Genomic DNA, 19,513 nt, shown 5'->3' with positions numbered 1-19,513 from the left:
AAAATAGGAGATTGAAATTTACTTCCTCAGATAAAAGTGGGTGTCTTCCAGGTAGAAAACAGCCAAACTTTAATGAAAAAATCAGCCATCTCAAGAACATCTTGCCCATGATTCTGCATAAGTCTACGCAAATAGAAACAGTTTATTCTGGAAACAAACTCATTCATCCATTTTCCCAAATAAAGTACCAGTTATTTAACCAAAGTTTTTCTTTTTTTAATTCCCCAAAGCAAACCCTTTATTCAACAAACATTGATGGGGCACTCATATTTTCCAGGCATGCTAAATATTAGATATACCTTAAAGGATAAAAGAAGCATGGGGTTGGGGGTTTGGGAGCTGATGCCTAACCTGCCTCCCAAATTCCCAAACCATCTCTCCCTACCCCAGTCTGTCCCCAGTGTTATCCACAAGTTTGGTTTCAAACTCCGTGAGGCCATTTCAGTTCTGCAAATAAGTTCAATTGTATTCTTTTTTTAGATTCCACATATAAGTGATAGTATATGGTATCTGTCTTACACTATCTTGACTAACTTCTTACTATGATAATTTCTAGGTCCATCCATGATGCCGCAAATGGCATTATGTCCTTTTTTATGGCTGAGTAATTGTCCATTGTGTATGTACCATGCGTCTTTATCCACTCCTCTGTCAGTGGATATTTAGGTTGTTTCAGTGTCTTTACTATTGTGAATGGTGGTTCATTGAACATTGGGGTACATATATCTTTTTAAATGATGTTTGTCTCTGGATAGATGCCTGGGAGTGGGATTGCTGGATCTTATGGTAGTTCTATTCTTAGTTTTTTCGAGGAACTTCTGTACCGTTTTCCACTTTGGTTGTACCAATTTATATTCCACCAGCAGTGTAAGAGGGTTCCCTTTTCTCCACACTGCCCCCAGGATTTATTGTTTGTAGACTTTTTGATGATGGCCATTCATGAAGTGGTACCTCATAGGAGTTTTGATTTGCATGTCTCTAATAATTAGTGATGTTGAGCACATTTTCATGTGGTTTTTTTGTCATATGTTTGTCTTCTTTGAAGAAATGTCTATTTAGATCTTCTACCAATTTTTTGATTGGGTTGTGTCTTTTTTTGATATTGAGCTGTATGCATTGTTTATATATTTGGGAGATTAATTCCTTGTCAGTCAGTTAATTTGCAAGTATTTTCTCCCATTCCGTGGGTTGTCTTTTCGTTTTGTTTGTGGTTTCCTTTGCTGTGCAAAAACTTTTAAGCTTAATTAAGTCTCATTTGTTTACATCTTTTTTTTTTTTCATTACTGTAGATGGTAGATCTGAGAAGATATTTTGGCAATTTATGTCAGAGGGTATTCAGTCTACGTTTTCCTCTCAGGGTTTTAGAGTATCTGGTTTTACGTTTAGGTCTTTAATCCATTTGGAGTTTATTTTTGTGTGTGGTGGGTGTTAGAGAGTGTTCTAATTGCATTCTCTTACATGTAGCTGTCTAGTTTTTCCAGCACCACTTATTGAAGAGACTCTCTTTTATCTACTGCATATTCTTGCCTCTTTGTCATAGATTAGTTGACTGTCTGTGAGTGGGTTTAATTCTGGGTTTTCTATCCTGTTCCATTGGTGTACATTTCTGGGTTTTGTGCCAGTACCATACTGCTTTTTTTTTTTTTTCACTTTTCTCTTGGAGTTTATTTTTTTGTATAATGATTTTTTTTCCATTATAGCTGGTTTACTGTGTTCTATTTTCTACTGTACAGCATGGTGACCCAGTTACACATACATGTATACATTCTTTTTCCTCACATTATCATGTTCTATCATAAGCGACTAGACATAGTTCCCAGTGCTACACAGCAGGAATCATTGCTAATCCATTGCTGTTTTGATGACTGTCGCTTTCTAGTATGAAGTCAGGACACCTGGATGCTAGTCAGATTCGTTTCCACTGAGCCACAACGGAAACTCCCAAGGAACGTTTCTATATCCTTTTTTCTCTCTCTAGTAATAAAAAATTTACAGTATTCAGGGAGTGGCAGATGGTCGTGTTCAACTCCATGAATGACTTGTTTTATAGTGATAAAAATGAAATCTTTATTAGAGTAGTATTTTTTTTTAAAAAAATGAAGTCTTTATTAGAGTAGTGTTTTCTAAATTAATTTATTTTTTAAAATCTTTTATTTTTATTTTTAATTTTTTTTTCATTTTAGTTCCACACCTGCAGCATATGGTAGTTCCCAGGCTAGGGATCCAACTGGAGCTGTAAATGCAGGCCTACGCCACAGCCGCAGCAACACTGGATCCGAGCTGCATCTGTGACCTACACTTCAGCTTGTGGCAACATGGGATCCTTTACCCACTAAGTGAGGCCAGGAATCAATCCCGCAACCTCTTGGACACTATAGCAGGTTCTTAACCTGCTGAGCCACAAGAGGAACTCCAATAGTAGTATTTATAAACAAATAGTTATAGAATAATATATATCAGTATTATTAAGGATATACTATGAACAAAAGCCTGTTTTGTATTTAATATATTTTGATGTTTTTATAAATTTTGATGGATAAAAATATATTTATATATATGAACTATGTATCTTTTATATATAATGAAAACATAAAACAGAGGCTTTTTTTTTTTTTTGTCTTTTTGCCTTTTCTGGGGCCACTCCCGTGGCAAATGGAGGTTCCCAGGCTAGGGGTCTAATTGGGGCTGTAGCCACCAGCCTACACCACAGCCACAGCAATGCAGGATCCGAGTCACATCTGCAACCTACACCACAGCTCACAGCAATGCCGGATCCATAACCCACTGAGTGAGACCACGAATCAAACCCAGAACCTCATGGTTCCTAGTCGGATTCATTAACCACTGAGCTACAACGGGAACTCCGTAAAACAGGATTTGAGCATAGTAAATCCCTAACAGTACTGATATGTTACTGATCTGTTAATATATAAATGCTGAAATATATGTATATTCTCCACATACTTTATTGTACTTATGTTTTCCTGTTTTTCTTACCTTATGTTTGTATTTCACTAGCATGTCTCTTTTTTTCCTTTCTTCCTCTTTCCCCACTTTTTTTTAATGATTAACCCCAATTTAATTTGTCCTTGCAGACAGTGTCTCTTTTAGTCCATCTCTCACTTTCCCTAGTGTGAGCAGTTTTGGTGTGGCTTTCAGTGTAGTATGTATGTGGCTTTCACACACACAGGTTTATTCTTGTTTTTTGTTGTTGTTGTTTTCCCCTCTTCCTTAGAAGGAGTTGAATATGGACACTCATTTGTCTTTAGTTTTTTGACAAATGGAATATAAGCAGCTTATCCTAGTTGCAGTTCTAATCCATCTAAATAAAATACTGCTAATAACCAACCTCTCCTATTTCCCTCACCAGAGATAATTCATGCATACATAAATCATGCAAGCACATTTGCAAATATAGCAGTTAATTTTAGTTGCTTAATGTCAGTTTTTTCAGTAGTACTCTAAGCTACCAGGGCTAATTTTCTTTTTTTCTGAGCATGCTGACATTATTATTTTTAATTTTTTTCTTTTTTATTAAGGTGTAGTTGATTTACAGTGTTGTGCCAATTTCTGCTGTACAGAAAAACGACCCACTTATACATATGTGGATATTCCCTTTCTTATATTATCTTCCATCATTGTCTATCCCAAGAGACTGGATGTAGTTCCCTGTGCTATACAGTAGGACCTCTTTGTTTATCCACTCTTAAATATAATAGTTTGCATCTACTAACCCCAAGCTCCCAGCCCATCCCTCTCTCCCTTGTCAACCACAAGTCTGTTCTCTATGTCTTTGACTCTGTTTCTGTTCCTTTTATTTAACAGCGTAATCTAATGGATATCACAGCATTTATGTATTAATAAGTTGGGGTGAGAAAAGCAACACTTGGAGCTCCTGATGTCATCTCTCCTAATCTGGGCATGTGGATTTCTAACTTGAGGTGTGTTTAGCTTCAGTAGACTCTGACCAGAGATCTAGAGGTATTTAGTGCTTTGGTACTTGAGGCCCTTTCAAAGTCTTAACTGTTTTGACCTTAAATAAATTCCTGGTATTGAATCCCAACTATGCATCTGGCAGTTAGACACTGAGGGTTCCAGTTGAGGAGTTAGGCTGTAGTGGTAGGAGCAGAGGAACAAGTAAATGGGAATCCTTTATAAGTCATTGTAGGTTCTTCCCATAAAGAAAAGGGAGAACATTAGGTGAGACAACACTGAGGGAGTGTGGACGAGGATGGGAGAGAGGGTGGAGCTGAGGTTTAGAAATGACCTGAGTGTGACAAGAGCTGCCAAGTGAAGGAGCCTGTCATGTGCAGTTGTAGGGAAGGGGCCTTCCGGACAGGACAGAGCGAAACGTGGGTCCCTTTGTTCATTATTTCACTCTCTCATCATGGAATGACCAGGAAACAGGCAGTGGGGAAAATGTCCTTGTGACTGATGATTCTTCCTTGCAGCCCCACCTGGGAACCTCCGCCAGTGCCCCATGCCCCAGGTCCAGGGCAAGCTCCAGGGACCCCTGCCTGGTCCCCTCCTTATGATCATTTTCATTATTAATGTTGCATGTAGAAGAGATAATATGCATAGTAAGAGCCTGGCACATCTGGATGGTTAATAAGTTATTGTTCTTATTCCTCCCTTATTAAAGCTTACTCTACTTTTTTGAAGAATTACATAACCATATTTAAATTTTCTCACTATTACTTAAACATAAAAGGCCTTTTTTACTACTTTGCCAATACTTTTGCTACTCAACTATTTCTCCTATGAAATAAAACTTTTTATCAAATAATAGAGATCTTTCTAAGCCCTCGTTTGCCTCAATGTTCGGTTCTACAGTGTTCCGTTTATATTCAACTGGGTTTATACTCCAAGGTTTCTTTTCATGCCAAGTATGTTATTTTATTTTGTTTTGTTTTGTTTATTTATTTATTTATTTTTGTCTTTTGTCTCTTTAAGGCTGCACCTATGGCATATGGAGGTTCACAGGCTAGGGGTCTAATCAGAGCTATTGCTGCCAGCCTACACCACAGCCACAGCAATGTAACATCTGAGCCCTATCTGCGACCCACACCACAGGGGATTGAACCCACAACCTCATGGTTCCTGGTCGAATTCATTTCCGCTGTGCTGCGATGGGAACTCCCAAGTATGTTATTTTAATACTAAAAATTTTCTGTCCTTTGAAATATTTTTATTGATAGCAGGCATACATCTTAAATATATATATATATATATATACACACACACACATACACACAATATATATATTTATACTTAAATATTTATATATTAAAAATATCCTCTATTTATTTTGAGAATGTAGAGTTATGCGTTTTGAAGTTTATCCTTACCTGAAATGTGCATTAAGTCAGCATTTCATTAGCGAAAATATTTACTCTGGCTTTTCATGCTCTGTTTACAGAGTCAATAGCCAAACGAGGACAAATTATAGACTTGATCTGGAGAAGCATATACGAGGTTTTTTTCTTTAAATATTTGCATTTTCAATCCATGCTTCTGTTATTTTTAAGTCTAATCATTTCTAAAGTAGGAAATTTTTTTTTAAAAAAGTAGGAAATCCAGGTATTTTCTTATAAAGAGATTAGGAAATCTTTGTGCACCTCATTATTCATCTTAATCTTAACAGGGTATCACTGAGTGTCTTCCACAGAAGCATATTGGCCATTTATCTGGAGCTGTAGATCAAAGAGGTAAAAACAGGGTAAATGGAGAAGCAGAAGGTAAGAAGTGTGTTTTATAAAAAAGATATTTGAAGTTCCCGTCGTGGCGCAGTGGTTAACGAATCCGACTAGGAATCATGAGGTTGCGGGTTTGATCCCTGCCCTTGCTCAGTGGGTTAACGATCCGGCGTTGCGTGAGCTGTGGTGTAGGTCGCGGACGTGGCTTGGATCCCGTGTTGCTGTGGCTCTGGTGTAGGCTGGCAGCTACAGCTCTGATTAGACCCCTAGCCTGGGAACCTCCATGTGCCGTGGGAGCAGCCCAAGAAATGGCAAAAAGACCAAAAAAAAATAAAATAAAATAAAAAAATTAAAAAGACATTTGACAGAGTGATAATTTAAAACAGGAATTTTGATGTATTCATTTCTTTCAGACATTATTCTGTGTTGGTGTTTTATGGCTTCCTTGCTTTCTTACGTATGTATGTATGTATGTATGTATGTATGTATGTATGTATGTATGTATGTATGTATGTATTGGCTGCACCCACAACAGGAGGAAGTTCTCAGGCCAGGGACTGAACCTGAGCCACAGCAGTGACAAAGCTGAATCCTCAACTGCAAGGCCACCAGGGAACTCCCTGATATGTTCCAATAGCCGAAGAAAAGTACCCATTGAATGCATAGTGAGGAAAGAGACATGAATGCAAATGAAGTTGTTTGGCTTCTCGGTGTCAACAAGAGTTTAAATTAAGAGTCCCATCTAAGTAGGTAAGTGGTTAGCTCCGTTTCAGGATCCTCTACAAGCTAAGGAAAGTCAGGAAAGAGAAAAGAGGAATGAAGGATGAGAGAGGCAGAGATTGCAGGAAGTAAACTGCTGCTCCAGAAGATTCTGGAAGCAGGAGGGGGAGCTAGAACTGGGGTATTTCACAGACACTCTTCCTAACTATCAGGCATCAAAGATGCGTGTTGGTATTTGTTATGCACATAAGGTTAATTTGAATATGGAAGCACTGGCTTTTTTTTTTATAGCTATTTTTTTAAGATAATTGTTTCACAAAAATCCGTTTCACCATCAGCATGATATATAAACCAAACTGATTTTGGAAACAGAGGAAGTTAATAGGGTTCCTTCCATAAACGCTAGACTGATTTTGAAATATAGAAGAACTTGAATGTCTAATAATGCTGTCACAATTGAAATTCTTTCATCCTTGTAGATAATCATATTTCAATATTGAAAACTTAACTATACATTACTTCTTAGATGTGTTTTATGAAATTTCTTGCATGAGTGGATCAAGAAACTTTAAGATGCCTAAACCAGAGGATCCACATAAAGGAGGCATACCTGTAACCCACATGGGTATGGAGAAAAATTAGTATTTTTATGAACTATTATTCTACAAGTGTATATCCAAGCTCATCAATTCATTGCACCTCCTCTGATGAGAAATGAATCATACATTCAACTCAACTGTCATCACAACTGTGTCCTTGTGAAATTACAGGACAAATTGAAGAATATGATAAACACTGGGATTACAGTGGTGTCAGTGATGCTGCCGTGTTGCACTAAAAATAGGCTGTTGTCTTTTACTATCAGCTTTCCCTTTATCCTCTCAGGGTCATGATTGGTTCCTCTGATCAGACATCACTTTTCTTCTCATCAATCAGCATGTTCACATTGATGATAGATGTGCACTTTTCTATTGTAAAATCATTTGAAACATAGTCTTCCTTTTGGAGTCTTCAGTGCATGTTTTGTTAAACCTATGTTCCTCTTTTTCTTCAGTGTCTATAATGGATTCACGTTTCTATCTTGTTTCTGTCCTAACTGCCCCCCAAACAGAACAGCAAACCCTAACATGTTAGTGCCAAAGCCAAGCATTAGGATTCCACACAGTACTAACTCTATATAAATGTATACCCGGCTTTCTTATTTATAGACAATTGATTATATGTCCCTTTTGCCTTTTAGATTCTCCTGAAAAATATCCTTGCTTGAAGGTAAAAACTTTTAAACTTTTATCTTGAATTATTAACTACAGATTGTATCATGTGTACATTATTTATTAATCAACTCTTTTCCAAACCTATTTGGCCTACAGTTGGATTGGAAAATTCTGTTCCTAATGAGACAGTAGGAACGAAGGATTTACAAACATCCAGATCAGGTACATTTTGCATTACCAGTACAGCTCTGAAAAGAAGGACACTAACGTATTTGAAATTCTCACAGTCGTCTTACTCCTGATTCTTTTTTTGGGGTGTGAAGCAAATTTAGTTGAAGGATTTGACATAGTTAGATATTATTGTTGAGATCTATGCTTTCAAAGGTATTTACAAGCATAAGCAAAAGAGATTTTATTTGTTTATTTGTTTATTTAGTTTTTGTTTGCTATTCTTGAATAGAGACAAACAGAAGCATGCTGTTTGTACACTGTACCCTGCTGGTTGAGGTAGACTCTTTTTTGTATTATTTTTTATCGTAGTTGATTAACAATGGTCTGTCCAATTATTCTGTGCAACAAAGTGACCCAGCCATACACACACGTACATTCTTCTTCTCAAATAATCTGCTATCATAGTTCTATCACAAGTGATTGAATATAGTTCCCTGTGCTATATAGGAGAAACCCATTGCTTATCCACCCCAAATGCAACAGTTTGTATCTACTAACCCCAAATTCCTAGTCCATCCCACTCCCTCTCCCTCCCTCTTGGCAACCATAAGTCTGTTCTCCATGTCTGTGAGCCTGTTTCTATCCTATAGATAGGTTCATCTGTGCTGTATTCTAGATTCCACATATAAGTGATATCATATGGTATTTGTCTTTCTCTTTCTGACTTACTTTACTTAGTGTGAGAAGCTCTATCTAGTTGCATCCATGTTGCTGCAAAAGGCATTTTTTATGATGTTGTGAATATGTACCACATCTTCTCAATCCATTCATCTGTCAATGGACATTTAGGTTGTTTCCATGTCTTGATTATTGTGGCTAGTGCTTCAGTGAACATAGGGGTGCATGTATCTATTTGAATGAAGGTTTTGGCTGGATATATGCCCAGGAGTAGGATAGCTGAAACACATGATAGTTCCATCTTTATTTTTTTGAGGAACCTCCATACTGTTTTCCATAGTGGTTGTACACACCAATTAGCATTCCCAACAACAGTGTTAGAAGTTTCCCTTTTCTCCACACTGTCTCCAGCATTTGTTATTTGTAGACTTATTAGTGATAGCTGTTCTGACTGGAGTGAGGTGGTATCTCAATGTAGTTTTGATTTGCATTTCTCTAATAATTTTTGATATTGAGCATTTTTTCCTGTGCCTGTTGGCCATCCATATGTCTTCTTTAGAGAAATGTCTATTTAGGTCTTCTGCCCATTTTTCATTTGGGTTGTTTGCTTCTTGGCTAACAACCATGGGTTGTTTGAGTTGTGTGTATATTTTAGAGAATAAGCCATTATCGGTTGCATCATTTGCAACTATTTTCTCCCATTCCTTTGGCTATCTTTTCTTTTTTTTTTTTTAATGTTTTGCCTATATTCTCTTCTAGGAATTTTATGGTATCTTGTCTTATGTTTAAGTCCCTAAGCCATTTGAGTTTATTTTTTTGTGTGGTGTGAGGATGTGTTCTAGTGTTATTGATTTCTATGCAGCTGTCCAGTTTTGCCAGCACCATGGGGCTGAAGAGACTGTCTTTTTCCCATTTTCATTCTTGCCTCCTTTATTGAAAATTAATTGACATTATGTGTCTGTGTTTATCTCTGGGGTCTCTATTCTGTTCTATCAGTTCATATGTCTTTTTTGTACCAGTACCACACTGTCTTCATTACTGTAGCTTTGCAATATTGTCTAAAGGTTTGGAGAGTTATGCCTCCTACTTGATTTTTTCTCCTCAGGATTGCTTTGGAAATTCTGGGTCTTTTCTGGTTCCATTTAAATTTGGGGGTTGTTTGTTCTAGTTCTTTGAAAAGTGTCATGGGTAATTTTATAGGGATCACATTAAGTCTGTAGATTGCTTTGGGTAGTAGAGGCATTTTAATCATATTAACTCTTCCAATCCAGGAGCATGGGATATCTTTCCATTTCTTTGAAGCCTTTTTCATTTCATTGATTAATATTTTATAGTTCTAGCTTATGTCTTTAATCTCCTTGGTCATATTTATTCCTAGGGATTTAATTTTTTGAGGTGTGGTTTTACAAGCTATTTTTTATATTCTTTTTTCTAGAATATCATTGTTAGTGTACAGAAATGAAACTGATTTCTGAATGTTAATCTTGTATCCTGCTACTTTTCTGAATTCATTGAGCAGTTCAAGTAGCTTTTATGTGGAGTCCTTTGAGTTTTCTCTATAGAGTATCATGTCATCTGCATACAATGACAATTTTACCTCTTCTCATCCAATTTGGATACCTTTTGTTCCCCTTTTTTTGTGTGATTTATGTGGCTAGGATTTCTAATAATATGGTGACTAAAAGTGGTGAGAATGGGCAACCTTTTTTCTTCCATTATCATGCTCTGTCATAAGTAACTAGACATAGTTCTCAGTGCTACACAGCAGGATCTCATAGCTAATCCATTCCAAAAGCAATAGTTTGCATCCATTAACCCCAAGCTCCCAATCCATCCCACTCCCTCCCTGTCCCCCTGGGCAACCATAAGTCTTTTCTCCAAGTCCATGATTTTCTTTTCTGGGGAAAGGTTCATTTGTGCCATATATTGACTATTGACTGATAATGGTAATAAAACCAAGAAAGATAAATGATTTGTCCAAAGGCCCTAATATAGCATTCCCTAGCATTTTATAGCACCAAGAGATGATACAATTCTATAATGCTGAATCTCATAAATTACCAAATAAGCTCATCAAATTAATCAGGTAAGTTAAAAGTGTGACTTTGGCAAAGTAATTCAATGTCTTCATTGGGGGTAGGGCTCATCTCCTTTTTCTTTTAAAGGAGAATATCTCCATATTTGCCTATTTTTAAAACTCTTTATCATTTGTTTATATATATATATATATTTTCTACTGTACAGCATGGTGACCCAGTTACACATACATGTATACATTCTTTTTTTCTCACATTATCATATTCCATCATAAGTGACTAGACAGAGTTCCCATTGCTACACAGCAGGATCCCATTGCTAATCCATCCCAAAGGCAACATTCTGCATCTATTTACCCCAAGCTCCCAGTCCCTTCTAATCCCTCCCCTTCCCCCTTGACAACCACAAGTCTATTCTCCAAGTCAATGATTTTCTTTTCTGGGGAAAGGTTCATTTGTGCCATATATTAGATTCCAGATATAAGTGATATCATATGGTATTTGTTTTTCTCTTTCTGACTTACTTCACTCATCCATGTTGCTGCAAATGGCATTATTTCATTCTTTTTTATGGCTGATTAGTATTCCATTGTGTATATCTACCACATCTTCCTGATCGAATCATCTATCAGTGGACATTTGGGTTGTTTCCATGTCTTGACTATTGTGAATAGTGCTGCAATGAACATGCGGGTGCATGTGTGTTTTTAAGTAGAGTTTTGTCTGGATATATGCCCAAGAGTGGAATTGCTGGATCATATGGTAGTTCTGTGTATAGTTTTCTAAGATACCTCCATACTGATCTCCATAGTGGTTGTACAAGCTTACATTCCTGCCAGCAGTGCAAGAGGGTTCCCTTTTCTCCACACCCCCTCCAGCACTTGTTATTTGTGGACTTATTAATGATGGCTATTCTGACTGGTGTGAGGTGGTATCCATGGTAGTTTTGATTTGCATTTCTCTAATAATCAGGGATGTTGAGCATTGTTTCAAGTGCTTGTTGGACATCTGTATATCTTCCTTGGAGAAATGTCCATTCAGGTCCTTTTCCCATCTTTCAATTGGGTTGTTGGGTTTTTTGTTTTTTTTTTTTTTTGCTGTTGAGTTATATAAGTTGTTTGCATATTTGAGAGATTAAGCCTTTGTCAGTTGCATCATTTGAAACTATTTTCCCCCTATATTTTCATCTCTCTATCTTTGCATGTCCCTGTCTTCCACTTTCTCCTTGTCTTAACTGCATGAATTCAGGAATTGTTTCTTTTGATGGTACCTGGTAATTCATGTAGGCTTTCTTGACACGTTTTCATTCTTTTTTCTTTTGTTCTCCTCTGATTGGATAATTTCAAAGTTCCTGTCTCTGAACTCACAGTTTCTTTCTTCTTCCTTATCTATTCTGATGTCAGTGGTCTTCATTGTATTCTTTGTCTCTAGAATTTCCATTTGGTGCTTTATCATTATTATTATTTCTATCTCTTTTTTAACCTTCTCATTTTGTTTATTATTTTCCTGATTCTGTTGGGTTGTCTTCCTTTGTTTTCCTGTGGCTCACTGAGTTTCTTTAAAAGTGCTTCTTTGTCAAGTAGAATGCAGTTCTTCGTGTCTTTGGGATTTGTTAGTAGAAGATTATTGTGTTCCTTTGGTGGTATCAAGTTTTCTAAATTTTTCACGTTCCTTGAAGTTTGACAACTGCTGTTGTTGCCTTCCAAGCACTGTCACCTCCTCTGTAGTCTTTGATAAATGCCATCTTCAGTGTGTCCAAAGTTGTATCTTTTGCTCCAGTGGTAGGCTGGGACTTCTCTGTGGAAACCTGGATTTCCACAAAGACTCTCTAATCTATGGGAAATTATCTAGGGCAGTGTTTCCAGGGGCTTCCTGGAAGTTGCTAAGAGTGACTCAAGCCAGTTCATGGGGCAGGCTGGGTCTAAGGCTGGAACGTGGTCTGTATGTCTGTTATTCAATACACAGGTGGGCAGGACTCTTTCCAGGCCCCTTGGTGTCCAACACTGGATCCTGAAACTCCAAAAAAGCTACTTTTGTCTAAGGATGGTTTCCAAACTTCGGCTTGGGGAGGGGGGCAGGATGAGGTACCTCTTTTTCAGCCATGATGTTGCTGTCACCACAACATGTGGGTGTTATAAATGTAAATTTTCCCCCTCAAGATACTTCCTTGACTGCTTCTTTCAAGTTATATTGTGCCCTGTGCTATTTTTTTAATATCTTAAATTAAGCATTATTATACCTTTAAAATAGTACTAACCTAAATATTACTCCCATGTCTGAATCATTTATTTTTGGCATTGAACTCCAGCTTTTTTAACATTTGAAGTTCTTTGGAATTGCTTTCCAGACAGATTTCTCTACTTGCTTCCATGTATTTTGTACTTTTCCTTCCAATTTCTTTGGAACACCTAGATGTCATGTCCCCAATCTTTGTGCTCACATTCTGATCTCTAAATAGAAAGATTTTCACCCATTTCTTTTCCTTGCGCCCTCCTCTGTCTCATGTCACGTCTTTGCTAAAACCTTCCTTATATTCACTTACATCTTTAATATGTGAACTCTCACATATCACATTGTATCATAATTGTAAACTGCCTTTGAAGCAAGAGTTTTTATTTCCTTGCATAAGGTTGGTACTTCATACCTATTTTTTTAATTAATAAATTACTTAAGACAGGTAAGAGTAGGAATTTTACAAAAATTGTTTTGTTTTTTTTTATTCTTTGTCAGGAGACTTATTAGAAAACATTGGCTTTATAATGGATTTTTTTAATAGCCATCCTGGCATGCATGTGAAAGAAGTATGGATAACTAAAAGCGAAAAATGGACCTCAAAAGAACCTGTGATTTCACCAATAAATATTGAGAAGGCTGATTCACTGACTGGTGTTTACTATACGTGAGTGATGATAGCAGCTTAAGTGAAAGAGACCAGGATGATGGCAGGTAAAATCTACACATTCTTTGTTTCTAGGTGAAAAAATATCAGCATGGAATATTTCTTCTGGGGATAGAACAACATAATATCGCATACAGGCCAAGACAAGAGAATTCTCAACTATGTCACATGAACTCTGCTGAATGGCTAGGATCAGGATGAGGCCTTTGACTGGAAGTAGTTTCAAGAAATAGGCCCCATGGAAGCTGCACTGGAGTGAATATTCCTTAGAGAATATTTACTGGGAAAAGCAGTAGAGTGCTGGATGATAAATGAAGAGGAACATGGAGTTCAGTGGGGATTTCTTTCTTTTTTTATGGTAAGATGGGTGTGTTTAGGGTATTTTTGTATGTTGAAAATAATCCAGTAGAGGACATGTTTCTTCAATTCAGTCGTGTTTGCATTTCCCACATTAGAAAGCTCATTGATCGTATTTCATTACCTTTAAAACAGCATAGGAAACTAATTCTACCTAACATTTCTTCTATTCATGTATAGTTTTATGTTAGGGGTTTTGTTCAGTGGCTGTGAAGCGTAATCTTCTTAAATAAGTGAATATGCAGATGATGACTTAGTAGGTATACTATCATACATGGGTATTAAAAATTATGTAATCCTAAATATGCAAACATGTAGGCCTTACTGAATAGGATTTAATCATTCCTCAATGATTCTAGGTAGTACAGTGTTTTTGATGGTGTCATCATGAGTAACTGTGGTTTTGTGAGGTACTCTAAAACATCAGGCTATATTACCTTCATAGTTGTTTAGTTTCCAGGGAAAAGGGGAAGATTTTGTTTAGATACATTGGAAATAGACACTATTAATAGTCTATTGCAGATTATTACTCTTCAATAATAAAGTTCTAAATGACAAAAGCCATGCTTCCTGTGCCAAAACAGCCCTTAACACATATTGCATGCTCAATAAATATATATATGTTAAATGCATGAATAAATAGCTGAATAGGTGAATTTATGCCTGTCGATGAATTTCTTTTGAAAAAGCAAATCTTTATTGAAAGTAGATCTCTAATATTACCTAAGTCTAAAGTCTTTTTCTTTTTAAAAATATGTGTAAGATTCAGAAATGATCATTATAGCTAGACGTGGAATAATAATACAGATTCTTTTGCTATCAGAGTACTTAGGACCACTTAAAAAATAAATATATTGTGAAACACCAGTGTTGAAGATTTTCTCAGTTTGAATTCTGAATTCTCAGCTGCTGAACAGCTGTCCGGGCTTGGCCAAGTCACTTAAGCCTTCTGTGCCTCATTTTCTCTGTGTGTAAAGTCCCCAATGAATTACCCACCTACCAGAATTGCTGTGAGGATTACATGCCTTGTAGACATGCAAAGTGCTTATAAAAATGCATAGCAGTGGCATAGTTAATCCATAAAAAGATAATACCATGATTTTTAAAAAACTTTTTTTTCAGATAAGGTCTTAAGTGATACTTTCCAAACATGTTTTAGTGCCATAAAATCTAGTTTTTACTAAAAAATGACCACAACAAAACCCCTGATATATTTCTCCCTATCAAATAATGCAAATAACATTATTAATGTTTTTCCTTTGTCAGCTTGATCTAACATGCATTTGTTAATATTATTATTGGTATGTCTTCTTTGTCCTTTAATGTTACTCTATTTGTCGTTTAATCCCTTTCATAGACTCTTAATTGCCAATGCAATGATGTTATATAAAAAACCATGCGTTTAGGTATTCTTTGTATTTTAAGAATTTAATATTTCCCTGAATAGAATGGTTTGTTATTTCAGGTCTCTAGAGGAAACATCTAAAGAAAAGAACAAGGTGTAGTAAAAATTAATTATGAAAAATATTATCCTGTAGTAAAAAATACTTTTAAAAAATGTATACTGGAGGAAGTTCCTATGTGGCCCAGTGGGTTAAGGATCTGGTGTTGCTGCAGCTGTAGCACAGGTCACAGCTGCAGCTTGGATGTGATCCCTGGCCCAGGATCTTTCATATGCTGTGCCTTCAGCCAAAAGAAAAGAAAAAAAAGAAAGAGAGAGAAAAGGTATAGTGGAAAAGTAGAGGAGTTCCCAGGTTAAGGACACTGCATTGTCACAGCTGCAGTTCTGGTTGCTGGTATGACATGGGTTTGATGCCATAAACTCAGGAATTTCCACATGCTGTAAGCAGGATAAGAAAAAAAAACAAAGAAAAATGATAAATAGAAAATCTTGCTTTGTTATAGCAAGATTATTTGCTTTGAAAAAATAGTTTAGGAGTTCCCATTGTGGCTCAGTGGGTCAAGGCCCCAACTTTGTCTCTGTGAGGATGTAGGTTCAATTGCTGGCCTTGCTCCATTAGTTAAGGACCCAACATTGCCACAAGCTGCAGCATAAGTTGCAGATGTGACTTAGATCCCCTGTTGCCATGACTGTGACATAGGCCTGCAGCTGCAGCTTAGCCCAAGTGCTTCCATATGCCATGGTGTGGCTGGAAAAAGAAACAGAGAAAGTTTAGAAACGCTATTAATACATTTAACCTTTTCATAAAAATCAATTTTTTAAAGAAGTATCTATGTTTTGCTTTCATAAAAAAATGGATATTTATCATCTCTGTACACAATATTTTTTATAAATATTTGGGGGACACTGTGAAATATTATTATTTATTTGTAGGTCAAAGAGCAAGTTATTTCTCTGGATGGCCTTGAAGACTCAACTCAGTCAGATTCCTCGAGTTGTGAGTTGCTTTGCTCTAATTCTATGAATTCTCTGTTGCTCATTGAAAATTGGTATGGAGTGTAAAGGCAGGACAGGTGTATGAACAGAAAGCCTTTTGTGTACAGTGGGGTAACATATGCACACCTTGTCCAGGACTGCTCATGTAGCACAGGTGTGTTGCTGTGTGGGCTTCTCAGAAAAATGTTTTGTATTAAAACATAATGGGTTGTTATATGTTCTCAGCCAAAGGGCTGTAATCATTTCCACTCACTCTGCTTTTTGTTGACTCTGCTTCTCTCCTGTGCCTTCACCCAAGGTCAGGTGACCATTTCCTTCCTAGAATACTGAGGGAACCTCAGAAGTGTTTCCTGTGCCATTCCGTCTCCTGGAACCTCAGTCTGCACTATAACTAGAATTATTATGTATTTTTTTAAATTCAGGAGTTCCCATTGTGGTGCAGTGGAAACAAATCCAACTAGTATCCAGAAAAATATGGGTTCAGTCCCTGGCCTTGCTCAGTGGATTGGGCTCTGGTGTTGTTGTGAGCTGTGGTGTAGGTCACAGATGAGGTGTAGAGCAGCAGATGCTAACATCCCCAGTTGCTGTGGCTGTGGTGCAGGCCAGTAGCTATAGCCCTGATTCAACCCCTAGCCTGAGAACTTCCATGTGTGGTGGGTGCAACCCTAAAAAGCACACACACACAAAAAAAATTTGGTTTTGTCGTGTTACCCCCTTGCTTAAAATCCAGCTTCTGCCTCTCTTTGCTACACAGTTAAAGGCAACAATCCGCTAGCTTCATCTCATACCCACTTTATACCCTTATCTCCACATGAATTTTAGAATCAGCTTGTCAGTTTCCTTAAGAAAAATCTGCTAGTCTTCTGGAAATTAGTTTTGGATTATGTTGAATTGACAGATATTTGGCGGGGAGAATTGACCTCTTAACAATGTTGAATTTTCAACTCTTGCACAAAGGTTGTTTCTCCATTTATATAAATCTTCCTTGATTTTCTCAGTAATATTGTGTAGCTTTTAGTGTATAGATTTTCCCATCTTTTATGAGATAACCTGGATTTCTTTTTACTCAGTGCAGTTTTAATTAGTATATTTTAAATTTTAGTTTCTGATTGTGCTAGTTAGAGAAATAGGGTTGGTTTTTGTGTATTGGTTCAGTGTCCTCCAGCCTCACCAAACTCATTTATTAGTTCTAGTGGAATTTTTGTAGATTCAGATTTTCAATGAAACCAAAGGTTGTCAAGTTTTTTCATTCTTAAGTTACTATCTTACTAGAGATAGTTGATATTTAAGACTTGCAGCTGGCACATTCTCTGTCCTGCTAATCATGTCTGCCATTGTGCCATGAGCATAGCCACAGACAACACATAAATGAATGGACATGGCTGTATTTGGGGAGAACTTTATTTACCAAAGCAAGCAGCCTGGCCCACAAAGTGGAGTTAGCTAACTCCTACTGTGGAGCCATGTTGCCTGCTGATTAGCAGACAGTTTTAACTTCTTCATTTCCTCCAATGCCTTCTGTGTCTTTATTTTGGCCCATTGCACTAGCTGGAACCTCTAGTATTATGCTGAATAGCAGTAGAAGAAGCTGTGCCTGTCTTGTTCCTTATCTTCTGGGGAGATCATTCACTTTTTCATCATTACGTATGATGTAAGCTGTGGGATTATGATAGATCTTTTATCATATCGAAGAAGTTTCCTTGTGTTCCTAATTCCTGGAAGTTTTCATCTGAAAAGGATGTTGAGTTTTTGCAGTGCCTCTTTGTGTCTACTGTTATGATTGTGTGATGTTTCTCTTTTAGTTTGTTAATATGGTGATTAACATTAATTCATTTTGAAATGTTAAAACCATCCTGCATTCTTGGGGTACACCCCATTTGGTCATGATGAATTATACTTTTAAGGTATTTTCAGATTTAATTTGCTAAATTTTTTTTTTTTTTTGGTCTTTTTAGGGCATAAGGAAGTTCCCAGGCTAGGGGTCAAATCGGAGCTGCAGCTGCAGGCATACGCCACCGCCATAGCAATGTGAGATGTGAGCCACATCCACAGCCTGTGCCTGTGTTTGTGGCAATGTGGAGTCCTTAACCCGCTGAGCAAGTCCAGGGATCAAACTTGCATCCTCATGGACATTAGTCGGGTTCTTAACCCAGTGAACCCCAACGGGAACTCCTACCAATTTTTAATTTAGAATTTTTACCTCTGTTTACATGACATAGTTTTCTTTATTCGAAACCTTTGTCTGGTTTTGGTTTCAGGGTAATGCTAGTTTTATAGAATGAACTGGGACATATCATTCATCTTCATTTTTTGAGTAGAGTTTATGTGGAATTGATTTTTTGCTTTTTGCTTTTTAGGGCCGCACCTACTGCATATGGAAGTTCCCAGCCTAAGGGTCTAATCAGAGCTGCAGCTGCCAGTCTGCACCACAGCCACAGCAATGCGACATCTAAGCCATGTTTGTGACCTACACCACAGCTCAGGGCAGCTCAATCCGCTAGAACTAATTCTATTTGTAGAATCTGTAGCAATATCATATTACTCATTTTAGGAATTGGTGATTTGTACAGTCCTCTCTTTTTTTCCTTTCCAGCCTGGATAGTTTATCACATTTTTTCATTCCCTGAAAACATTTGGTTTCACTGATTTTTTCCACATTGTTTTGTTTGCTTTCTTTCTCATTGATTTTGTCTTTGATGCCTATTATTTCCTTTCTTCTGCTTGCTTTGGGTTTAATTTGCTCTTCCCCTAGTTTTGTGTGGTGGAGGCCAAAGTCTTTGAATCAAGCCTTTCTTCTTCTGTAATATAGACATGTAGGACTAAAAAGTGCCCATGTTATTAAGCAACAGTCCATAAATTGTGGTATGATATGTTTTCATTTTCATTCGATTCAAAATGCTTTGCAATTCCTCCTTTCCTTGCCTCTTTGACCCAAGGGTTGTTTAGATGTGTGTTATTTAGTTTCTAAATATTTGAGTATTTTCCAGCGACATTTTTGTTCTTGATTTCCAATCTGAATACTTGGTAGTCAGAGAACAAACTTAGCATGACTTAGCTCCTTTTGACCTACTTCTTTCCTTAAGATTGATTTGATGACCTAGAATAGAGTCCTTTTTGGTAAGTGTTCCACGGCAGCTTGAAAAGAATATCAGTGATCAAGTCTCCCATCTCCGTGCTGATTTTCTGCCTGTCCTTTCTGTCACTTACTGAGTGAGGAGAAATGAAATCTCAGACTATGACTGTGAATTTGTCTGTTTCTCTATGCGGTTCTCTCAATTTTTGCTACATTTTTTTAATTGCTTATTTATTTTTAATCAATTACTTCACTTTTTGGGCACACCTGT

This window comes from Phacochoerus africanus, chromosome 9 (assembly GCF_016906955.1).
Source record: "Phacochoerus africanus isolate WHEZ1 chromosome 9, ROS_Pafr_v1, whole genome shotgun sequence".
In the NCBI taxonomy this organism is placed as follows: Eukaryota; Metazoa; Chordata; class Mammalia; order Artiodactyla; family Suidae; genus Phacochoerus; species Phacochoerus africanus.
Note: the sequence above shows the minus strand (reverse complement) of the source record.